This window comes from Triticum urartu, chromosome 7A (assembly GCF_056163025.1).
Source record: "Triticum urartu cultivar PI428250 chromosome 7A, HENAU_Tu73, whole genome shotgun sequence".
In the NCBI taxonomy this organism is placed as follows: Eukaryota; Viridiplantae; Streptophyta; class Magnoliopsida; order Poales; family Poaceae; genus Triticum; species Triticum urartu.
This window is the reverse complement of record NC_141879.1, coordinates 14363383-14375830: the sequence shown is the minus strand read 5'-3', so window position 1 is coordinate 14375830 and position 12448 is coordinate 14363383. Positions and strand designations below refer to the sequence as shown.

General features: G+C 45.0%; 1 pseudogene; it reads left to right on the top strand.

Moving 5' to 3' along the window:
• Positions 1 to 8998: 8998 nt before the first annotated feature.
• LOC147956944 (uncharacterized) lies at positions 8999 to 10025 on the top strand (annotated as a pseudogene).
• The last annotated feature ends 2423 nt before the right edge of the window (positions 10026 to 12448 follow it).

Genomic DNA, 12448 nt, shown 5'->3' with positions numbered 1-12448 from the left:
CGCCTTTTCAGTTTTTAAAAAGCAAAAGAAAATGATAAAAATTTCAAAAGTTAAAATCCTTCGAGATGTAGTTATGTTACTACATCTACTAGTTAGGAAAATTTAAAAACTTAAATTTGGAAATGTTTTGCAAAAAGTGTAGGGAAAATGTAAAACAGCTATAACTTTTGCATACGATGTCAGAAAAAAACGTATAATATATCAAAATGTTCAGCACGAAAATCCGCATCCTTGACGGCCTATGGCCTGTTTCAAATTTGTAGAATCCTCAAATTCCAAAAGGAAAAAAAGTTATGCTCAAATTTCTGTTTTTTTTATTTTCGTTAAATCTGGTCAAACTACTTATTCAAGAAGTATTAGTGTTGCTAAATAATTATTCAAGAATATTAGTGTTACTAAATAATTATTTCAGTTTTTTTGAATTTTGGTCAAATCTGGTAAAACTGTGGTCAAACTGTGGTCAAACTACTTATTCAAGAAATATTAGTATTACTAAATAATTATTGTTTTTTAGAACAATAGTTTCAAACTCAAACAGTGAAATTTGTGACTTCATGCTCAAGCTAAACTCCTCAGGGTTAATAGGATTGACATCTTACTATTGTCAGAAAAACAACAAGTGCACGCTTGGAAAACGAGGGAGAATAGAACTCGGAAGTTAAGCGTCCTCAGGTTGGAGGAGTGGGAGGATGGGTGACCGTCCGGGAAGTTAGATGATTTGGAATGATAAGGGGTGATTAGAGATTAAATTGAGTAGTGATTAGATATTAGAGTTTAAAATAATTCAGAAATTTAAAAATTGGGAAAATATTTCAAAAAAATAAAAAAAATCATTTTTAAAAAAAAACCTTTAGTACCGGTTGGTGTTATCAACCGGGACTAAAGGGGGGACCTTTAGTAACGACCCTTTAGTCCCGGTTCCAGAACCGGGACAAAAGGCCCTCTAGAACCGGGACAAAAGGCCCTTTTTCTACTAGTGGATCCATCGCAACTAGTACGGCTTCCTCACAAAGCACTCTATCCAAGACTGTTTGGCTTATGCGTTTGAGTACATTCATCAAAGTCAAGCTTCCAGAAGAGAGACCTTTGCACTCAAGTTGGATTTCGCCAAAGCGTTTGACACAATTGAACACGCCCCCATGTTGGAGGTGGCTGCGCTGGATCGCCAAAGTGTTATCAACCGGGACTAAAGGGGGGACCTTTAGTAACGACCCTTTAGTCCCGGTTCTAGAACCGGGACAAAAGGCCCTCTAGAACCGGGACAAAAGACCCTTTTTCTACTAGTGGATCCATCGCAACTAGTACGGCTTCCTCACAAAGCACTCTATCCAAGACTGTTTGGCTTATGCGTTTGAGTACATTCATCAAAGTCAAGCTTCCAGAAGAGAGACCTTTGCACTCAAGTTGGATTTCGCCAAAGCGTTTGACACAATTGAACACGCCCCCATGTTGGAGGTGGCTGCGCTGGATCGCCAAAGTGTTATCAACCGGGACTAAAGGGGGGACCTTTAGTAACGACCCTTTAGTCCCGGTTCTAGAACCGGGACAAAAGGCCCTCTAGAACCGGGACAAAAGACCCTTTTTCTACTAGTGGATCCATCGCAACTAGTACGGCTTCCTCACAAAGCACTCTATCCAAGACTGTTTGGCTTATGCGTTTGAGTACATTCATCAAAGTCAAGCTTCCAGAAGAGAGACCTTTGCACTCAAGTTGGATTTCGCCAAAGCGTTTGACACAACTGAACACGCCCCCATGTTGGAGGTGGCTGCGCTGGATCGCCAAAGTGTTATCAACCGGGACTAAAGGGGGGACCTTTAGTAACGACCCTTTAGTCCCGGTTCTAGAACCGGGACAAAAGGCCCTCTAGAACCGGGACAAAAGACCCTTTTTCTACTAGTGGATCCATCGCAACTAGTACGGCTTCCTCACAAAGCACTCTATCCAAGACTGTTTGGCTTATGCGTTTGAGTACATTCATCAAAGTCAAGCTTCCAGAAGAGAGACCTTTGCACTCAAGTTGGATTTCGCCAAAGCGTTTGACACAACTGAACACGCCCCCATGTTGGAGGTGGCTGCGCTGGATCGCCAAAGTGTTATCAACCGGGACTAAAGGGGGGACCTTTAGTAACGACCCTTTAGTCCCGGTTCTAGAACCGGGACAAAAGGCCCTCTAGAACCGGGACAAAAGACCCTTTTTCTACTAGTGGATCCATCGCAACTAGTACGGCTTCCTCACAAAGCACTCTATCCAAGACTGTTTGGCTTATGCGTTTGAGTACATTCATCAAAGTCAAGCTTCCAGAAGAGAGACCTTTGCACTCAAGTTGGATTTCGCCAAAGCGTTTGACACAACTGAACACGCCCCCATGTTGGAGGTGGCTGCGCTGGATCTCCCGCATGTTCAGTTCGGCAAAATAGGCAGTACTGCTTAACAGTCTCCCCGGTTGTATGTTCGGCAAAATAGGCAGTACTACAAAAGAGGCGTGCGCTAGGGGGGGGGGGGCATTGTAGCACTTGATATTCGTTCTTGCAGCTGATCTGCTACAAGCGGCGATCTATGATGCCCATGCTAATGGGCGGCTGGCCTTACCAACACCGTCCCCCTGAAACGATTACCTCATCATACAATATGCAGATTGATCTCGGTTGCAAGAAGGATCTCAGCTGCAACATCATTGCTGGACTACGAGTCAAAGCTCACATTGGTCAACTCGGTTTTCACTTCACTTGCTATCTATGCTATTTTTTTTTATTAAGATCCACCCTCAGATCGTTGAGCACCTAGACAAGCTATGTAGGCATTGTCTCTGGAGGAAAAAAAATCTGAGTATTGTGTTGTCAAAGAAAATTCTCTGGCAGCCTGGGATATGGTTTGTAAACCCAAAGCAAAAGGGGCCCTGGGAATTTGGACTTAGATATGCAGAATAAAAGTCTACTTCTCAAACAATTACATAAATTTTATAACAAAAGTGACATCTCCTAGGTTCAGTTGATATGGTCGACTTAGGGCTTCTTTGATTCAAAGGATTTTCATAGGATTTTTGAAGGATAAGAATCCTTTGGATTTTTTCCTGCGTTGATTGTTTGATTCATAGAATTGAATCCCATAGGATTTTTTCCTATGGATTCATTTGAACTACATTTCATAGGAATTGTAGCATCCACTTCAACCTCTTGGAAGAAATCCTTTATTTTTCCTGTGATACAATCAAACAAACTCAAATCCTATAGGAATCCAATGGGCATGTCATTTTAATCATACGTTTTTTCTATTCCTGTGTTTTTGCAATCCCACGAATCAAAGAGGCCCTTACTATGTTGACAAGGTGCCTCACGCCAATGAACCATGTGGATTCTTCTGGTGGCGAGATGTCTTCCAGCTATCTGATGTTTACAGGGGGATCACGTCTGTTGTTGTTGGAGATGGTAGTACTCTACTTATCTGGAAGGATCTGTGGCTGCAACAACTGTTGTTTGAATCCCACCCCAGGGACTTTTCGTTTGCTAAACACGAGGACCTCTTTGTTAGGTTTTTTCTGACAGCGAACTCTCTAAGTGACCCGTTCCACCTACCGATGTCACTGCAGGCAAGAAAGGAGGTTAGACAGATGCAATAAATCTATACTACTATTAAACAAGCAAACATATTCATCACTAAATGTACCCAACCTAACCTATACATAACAACACAGAGGAATTACAGCCTCCCGATCAGATAACTTAACTTGATCTAACAGTCAATATTTCACCAACCCACATCCAAAGTGTGTTTAGCATTTTTACGGGCGAACGAAAACTCTGCCATCCAGCGTCCCCCGTCATGTTCACGGCTAAAATTACGGGCCTGCTCCCCACCTCCTCCTAGAAAAAGGAAGTACTACGCGCCCGTCGCTCACACTTCTCGCGAACGCCGCCCAACCCGACGACGCCGCCGCCCCACCCGACGCATGCTTTCCCTCGCAGCGCCGCCACTCCTCCTACACGACGTCGCCACACACCTCTAGCCGCCGGCTGTGTATCACGGGTCACCGTCTGCCGCTCCTCTGCGGTCTCGCCTGATAGCTCTGTCAGATATTGGGGAGGAGGCGTCGATACGAGTACCGAGCGAGCTCATGGAGCGGCTGGCCGGCTAGGCGGTGTCTACCTAGCTCCAGGAACACGTCGGGCTACAACAATGAGCAGGGGAGGCTTGACATAACCGAGTTCGTCGGCCATGGCCCATGGCGGCAAACAGAGCCGGAGCTTGCGGGGCGGCGGCTACAGATCGAGGATGAGGACTAAGAGAGAGGGGAAAGGAGGCAGGGATAACCACGAGGAGGTTCGTGCTGTCGGCAGGAGCACGATGAATGGACGACGGCGGCTTACGGATGGTGTCGGAGAAGATGACGTCCTTGTGCTCTGTGCAGGGCGTCGCAACTCGATTCGTTCGGCATGTAGGATCAAGAGGGCGTGTCGGTTCTCTCGGATGCGACTGCTTGTCGCGGATAGACCGCTGGCAATGGCGCGCGGCAAAGAGGGAGTTAGAGGATGAGCGGAGAGTGCACCAGATCGAGGCAGGGCACAAATGCATTGACTCCTCCCCGGCGCATCGGCGGTGACATCTAGCGCACACGGCAGCCAGTGCATGGACGGGCGGCTATAGGATGCGTGCGGCAGCCTGGGCGTTCGCGTTGTGGTTGCAGAGCAGTGCCACGCGCGCGGCAGCCAGTGCGTCGACGACCGGCTAGAAGAGGCGTGTGGCAGCCTAGGCGTTCACATTGTGGTTGCAGCGCAGTGCTGTGCGGCGGCGACAACTAGGGCGCTCAATGGCGGGGCCAACCAGGGTGTGCAGGGCAGGAGCCAGCTAGGTCGCTCCGCGGCCGGCAGAGTTGGGGCGCCGCAGCCGCCCGGCATGCTGCGTTCGTGATGCTGTCGGCGTGTTGTGCATTAGTGTTGTCCGGCAGAGGCGCGCGCAGCTGGCCGGCATGTGTGAGGCGCGTGCCTGGGGCTGCCGGCAGGCTGTGCGTGCGGCCTGCTTAGTTCAGGTACTGTCAAATTCAGGAGAGGAAGAGAACTCGAGTAGTGTTGTCAATTTCTGCATTCAATGTTGGTGATTCAGATTCAGCATGGATGATGTTGTTTAGGACTGAAAGTTTGTCATGGTTGAATAAATAGGCATAGTTGATTTTAGTTTCTATAGAAGGAAAAGCAGTGCTACAAATTTTAGAATTAGGATGGCGTTTTGCACGGTTCTATCAAGTTATTTGCATTAGTCACAATCTTGTTAGCTATGTAGCATTGCAGATCAGGCTCTTTTTTCCTAGCAGATCCAGTTTAGGATGGCGTTTTGCACGGTTCTTTCACACTAATAGCATTTTATAATTAGGATGGCGTTTCTCTTGCGCAGAACTTACTTTATTTTATGCTTTGTCAATGTAATCTTCAATTTCATTCGCATGTATACCATTACTCTTCTCATGGTCTTGCGGATACATCGTGTCTAGCTTTTCAGCCTTGCAAATTAGAGTTTTTGATTGATACATGCATATTATTGGAATATTTGGTGCATTGAAAATACAATGGGTGGAATTAACAAACTTACTGAATGTATGAAAGAAACCAGGATTCTTTGTCAGCTTCCCTTGGAGCTTCTACTAATTTCAACAAGGTAATACTTAAGATTTATTAAAATCTTGTATTTTTTTTATCTGAATCACTTATCATCTATACTATTGCACACACATAAAAACTTGCATGATTAAACAGAGGACGAACTTAAAGAATTGGTGGGAGCAGTGTGTGTCTGTTAGATCGATTTGTAAATCTTAATGTGTACTTGAGGATTTCATATGACTAATTCATCGGTGCACGTTGAATACTCTAACATATACAAGTGGATTTTCATATATGATTGCAATATTAGTTTGCGCTGCACGTGCACGCTTACTAGTAACTAAAAAACATTAACCCGGGTGGAGAGGTGAAGGGGTCCTTGGAGGCCATGATCAAATGTCGTAGCTCTCAAAATTTCTTGCACCCAATAATCAAATGCTCCCTGGAGGCCATAGGAGTTTGTCACAATCACGTACGGATCCATGCCATAGCTCTCAAAATAACCTGCAAGAAATTTAAAGTGTATTGTTTGTTAAAAATCATATTGTTCCTGCAGTTCCATATAGCCCATAGTAATGCACATATTCCAATCTGAATACGTGATGCAATATCAGGTTGCACCCTAGTTAGCCACGTCCCATACAACACATCAATGCTAGCTGGAGAAGTAATGTTAACGACTATATGGATGGTTCACCAAAGTGATTTCTACCTACCCATCGTCGCTTTAGCAGATTATGTTTAGTAAGGATCACGCTTGTGGCTTGTGGACAAACCACATGAAAATTTTGATGCATAAGGGAACCTTTATTTTCCAAATATGTATCGATCTTGGAACCATGCTTGTGCATAGGTCTAAGGAGAGCCTAGAGCCCTACATTACCTCCTTTGTAACCTCTTTTTTTTAACGGAACAAGGTTCCAAAAGGTGCCCAATATCATTAACAACTCATAACAACAGTACAAGAGAGAGTACATATGGCTTGAATAGAGATAGGGAAAAGGGAACCAGCCAAAGAAAAGGAGCTATTAAAAGCTAGCAAAGATAGGTTGACCAAAAGTCAACCATATGAACTACATCTAGAACAGATGTGATACACATGAACTGAGACGCATACAAGATAAGCAGCATCAGCCAAGCCAAACACAAATTAAGCTCTTCGTAGAATTCAGTAATAAATGACTGTCTGATGTTGATATGCAGGCCTGAACTAGAAGTAGAAAGGAGAGAAGAGCTGCCTGGACAAGAATCCATCCTGCTGCTAGAAACCCGAAAAATTAAAATCACCCAAAATGGCAGACACTGGACAGTCATCAGAAGCATGAGAGTGAGGGGAACAATCCAGAATAGGACCACGAAAAGACTGAAAAATGTGTTGAGCAAGGTTGTGAGCAACTCCATTCAGGTTCCTGGAAATATGAAATACTTGAGGGTTAAGATGAGCAGTAGATGTAACAAAGGAAGCCAATTCTTTTCTGATGTTCCAAGGGGCAGCCGAATGGGTTATCTTCCTAGAAGCCACAGCTGAAGCTAGAGAGAGACAATCAGTTAAAAATGTTGGTTGTTGTATGTTAGGTTGATCTCTCTCCCGTTCGAACCCAACGGGTCGAATGGGCCCCTGACTCGCGCCCTGATCGGAGGCGCCCAACCAAACCATGGTTGGTGGGCCCCTATGACCCACGCTATATAAACAGAGGTGGGGGCCGAGGCATGACTTACGAGGTTAATCACTGCCACAAACCCCACCGACAATCCCTTCCGATCTAGGGTTAGTGCGGCGCTCACGGGAAGCTCCACCACTGCCGCCATCTCTCTGCCATCACCAGCCCCTACTTCACCATGGCCGGCGCTGGATCGAGTTCGTCTGCACCAGCAGAAGGTAGGTGTATCGGGAAGATCTAACCGACTCGATCCAAAGCACTCTATCAATGGTATCAGCCAGATCGGGTTAGATTTTCGGTAGAAAGCAATCAAAGAAAAGTTCTCCCCCTCCCTAAAGAACGCTAGAAGGGCAGAGTAAAAAAAAAACCAAAAGTTCACCGGAGTTTGGCCTCCGGCGTCGCCGGCAAAGAGCGCCGCCGTAAGGCCGCGCCTGTTCCACTCGATCCCCACACGCATCGGGAAGTCGAGGTGCGGGGACGAAGAACCACCCCGCGAAGGGTCAAAGTGCACCACAGCCAAACCGCTCGACGGCGGCGCGCCCACCGCAAGGGGGATGCGCAGCCGGCGAGGGGGATGGCCACGGCGCCGCATCGGAAGCCCGCCAGATCTCTCTCTCTCTCTGTTGTTGTAAGCGGTGGCAGAGAAGCAGAGAAAAAGAAAGGGAAAAGGAGATCACAGCGCGGCACGGAGCAGTGGCCCTCGCCGCCGTGGCCAGCAGCCGGAGTAGCCGACCAGGGCGCTGCCCCTTTTTCGCCGACAGGAGAGGAACAAAAAGAAGAAGGGAAGGGGAAGGGAGAGTAGGCGCGCGCAGTGCGGTGGTCTTCGACCCCCGTCGCCGGCGGCCGGACTGCCCGCAGCCGGTGGCCGCAGTCGCTCCCGGTGAAGGAGCCAAAGAGAGCGGCGGGCGCACAGCGGCGCGTGTGGGGACAGAATGGACTAGGGTTCGACCCGAGCGGCGCGATGTGGAGTTTTGTTCAGGCGAGATCCGCGGCTGGCCGTCGGATCGCATCGTACGGCTGTGACCGAAACCCTAGCCCCACAGTGGGCCGCTGGGCCGAAAGTAACTCAAGGCCGGCTAGCTGCGCTTGGGCTGCAGCCGCTGGCGGGCGCTGGGCCGGGCCGTTCTCGGCCAGGCGCAACGCGCTTACGCACAGAGCGAGTGCGAGCAGGCCGCGGGCCAACTAAAGTTCTTTCAGTTTTTTGTTTATTTGTCCAGATTTTTTGGAAAAAATTTCAAATAGTTTCTCTATGCAAAAATTCTGTTTAGGAAATAGAAAAGTAAACAGAAATGTTTCTGAAAATTAAAATTGAAAATTTTCAGAAAAAAATGTTCATGAATTTTTGTAAAGAAAATAATAAAGTTCATGATTTTTTATTCGGTCAAAGAAAAGTTTCTGTAAAGCTTAAAATGTTCATGATTTTTTATTCATGTTTTTCCGCTGCATAAATAATTAATGCTCTTTTACACAGAAAATAAAAGTTTATATAGTATTAAGTTTTTAAGAGCATGTTAAAGTGATTATGAAAATGAATATGATTATGTTATTTTTTATGACCAACGTTGTTTAATAACATGATCATGTTTTATTATTGAAATTTAAAGGTGCATTTATTTCTATTTTTTGCCCAACGGTAATATAAATTTAATTGCATAGACAATTATATGTTTAATTTGACCAACGTTACATTAATGCATATGATTGTTATATTGATGTCACTTAAATTGTGATTTCAGAAGGCTTTCACTTGATGAGTTGCCTAAAAGATATTCCGACACTCAGAGGTGACAATCACACTGAGTGGAGGAAGAAAGTTGAACTGGCATTTGTTTGTGCTGATCTGGACTGGGTTCTGGATGAACCACAACCGGTCAGACCTTCAGAGCCAGTAAGAGAGACCACTAATGACGATGCTGTGTGGACTAAAAAGAGGGGGGATTATGCTCCTTTGGAGATGTCCTACATCATAGAAAACCAAAAGTGGGTCAATGCAAACAAAAAATGCATGGCCTTTATAAAGAATACAATTGAGAGCACCATTGTGGGCTCCATTGCAGAGTGCACTTCCGCAGGGGAGTTGCTTATAAAGATAAAGAGCCAGTTCACTGGCTCTTCAAAGATATATGCCACCCAGATGTTAAAATAACTGGTGACAGAACACTACACAGGTGGTGGAATAAGAGAGCACATCCTCAGGATGAGCAATATGTCAGCAAAGCTAAAGCCTATGGATGAGGATATGGAGATCAAACCAAAGCTCCTGGTCCACCTGGTCATGGCTTCACTGCCAAAGGAGTTTGAAACTTTTGTTGTGAACTACAATATGTCACCTGGAACATGGGACATTGAAAAGACAATAGCGATGTACGTCCAAGAAGAGGACAGACTAAAAGCCTCACATGGTGGTACACTGAACTATGTGAAGGATCACAAGAAAAAGAACTACAATCAAAATAAAAAAGTTCTCCTTCAAATCCACAAGGAAAAGCTCCCTATCAGCATCAACGTCAGCAACAGCCTTTCCCAGTGGACAAAGACACTTGTCTCCACTGTAAGCAGACCGGGCATTACAAGAAAGACTGCCATGTTTGGCTGAAGTCCTTAATGGCAAAGCAAGGTAACAAAATTGTTTTCTTAGTTAATGAATCCTTGTGCACACATTTTTCAAAATCTACTTGGTGGATTGACTAAGGGGCAACTGTTCATGTTGCAAACTGTTTACAGGGATTCCATTCGACCCAGACTACGCTAAGAAGAGAAAGAGGCATTGAAGTAGCCAATGGAATTCAGGAGGAAGTTGAAGTTGTCGGCGACATCTCCTTGGAGTTAGCTGATGGATTCAAGCTTCTACTTAGAGATGTTCTGTATGTTCCTTCATGTAATAGAAACTTAATTAGCGTTTCATGTTTGGACAAAGAAAATTATGAGTGTTATTTTGGACATGGCAAGTGTGCCTTATGGTATAATAATGCTTATGTGGGTAATGCTTTACTACACGATGAGCTTTATTTGTTATCACTTCGTGAAAAAGTGCATTCTGTATGCAATGTGAATGAACATGTTTCCGCATCGAATAAAGAAGAAAATAAAAGAAACAGAACATTCGACTCATCGAAATTATGGCACTGTCGCTTGGGCCATATTTCGAAGGAGAGAATAGAAAGATTAGTCAAAAGTGAAATTCTTCCTCCGTTAGAATTCTCAGACTTAGAACAATGCGTAGATTGCATTAAAGGAAAGCATATATAAAACAAATCAAAAAAGGTGCAATCCATAACACAAGCACACTAGAAATCATCCACACTGACATCTGTGGACCATTTTCGGTGAAAAGTGTGGATGGATATGACTCGTTCATAACATTCACAGATGATTACTCTCGCTATGGTTATATTTATCCAATCAAAGAAAGATTTGAAGCATTGGATAAATTCAAAATATTCAAAGCTGAAGTTGAAAATCAGCATGATAAAAGAATAAAGATAGTAAGGTCCGACCGTCGGGGAGAGTACTACGGTCGGCACACTCCATATGGCGAAGTCACTGGACCTTTTGCAAAGTTCCTGCAGGAGACTGGCATAGTAGCCTAGTATTCAATGCCGGGCGAGCCTTAGCAAAATGTAGTTGAAAGGCGCAACCGTACACTTATGGATATGGTGCACAGCATGATGAGTTATTCCAACTTGCCATTGGGATTATGGATGGAGGCGCTTAAAACCGCCATTCACATTCTCAATAGAGTACCAAGCAAGTCGGTGTCCAAAACACCGTACGAGCTATGGACAGGAAGGGTGCCCTCCCTACAACACTTCAGGGTGGGGGTGCCCTGCTAAGGCCAAAATGTTTAATCCAAACATTGCAAAGTTAGATCCCAAAACAGTAAGTTGCCACTTCATTGGCTATCCAGATAGATCAAAATGTTTTCGTTTCTACTACCCAGACAGATATACAAAATTTGTAGAAACGAGACATGCAGTCTTCTTAGAGGACGAAATGATGAGGAGGAGCTTGGTAGCTCGGAAAATTGATCTTGAGGAGAAGACGGTGCATGCACCTAATCCGATGATTCAGGAGCCATTTTTCTCACTACAAGTTGCAACTCCACCCATGACAACTATGGGAGTAGTGTTGGAACTATGCCCTAGAGGCAATAATAAAAGCATTATTATTATATTTCCTTGTTCATGATAATTGTCTTTTATTCATGCTATAATTGTGTTATCCGGAAATCGTAATACATGTGTGAATAAATAGACACCAACATGTCCCTAGTAAGCCTCTAGTTGACTAGCTCGTTGATCAACAGATAGTCATGGTTTCCTGACTATGGATATTGGATGTCATTGATAACGAGATCACATCATTAGGAGAATGATGTGATGGACAAGACCCAATCCTAAACATAGCACAAGATCATATAGTTCGTTTGCTAGAGTTTTCCAATGTCAAGTATCTTTTCCTTAGACCATGAGATCGTGTAACTCCCGGATACCGTAGGAGTGCTTTGGGTATACCAAACGTCACAACGTAACTGGGTGACTATAAAGGTATACTACGGGTATCTCCAAAAGTGTCTGTTGGGTTGACACGGATCAAGACTGGGATTTGTCACTCCGTATGACGAGAGGTATCACTGGGCCCACTCGGTAATGCATCATCATTATGAGCTCAAAGTGACCAAGTGTCTGGTCACGGGATCATGCATTACGGTACGAGTAAAGTGACTTGCCGGTAACGAGATTGAACGAGGTATTGGGATACCGACGATCGAATCTCGGGCAAGTAACATATCGATTGACGAAGGGAATTGTATACGGGGTTGCTTGAATCCTCAACATCGTGGTTCATCTGATGAGATCATCGAGGAGCATGTGGGAGCCAACATGGGTATCTAGATCGCGCTGTTGGTTATTGACCGGAGAGCGATCTCGGTCATGTCTACATGTCTCCCGAACCCGTAGGGTCTACACACTTAAGGTTCGGTGACGCTAGGGTTGTAGGGATATGTATATGCAGTAACCTGAATGTTGTTCGGAGTCCCGGATGAGATCCCAGACATCACGAGGAGTTCCGGAATGGTTCGGAGGCAAAGAATTATATATAGGAAGTGCTATTTCGGCTATCGGGACAAGTTTCGGGGTCACCGGTATTGTACCTGGACCACCGGAAGGGTCCCGGGGGTCCACCGGGTGGG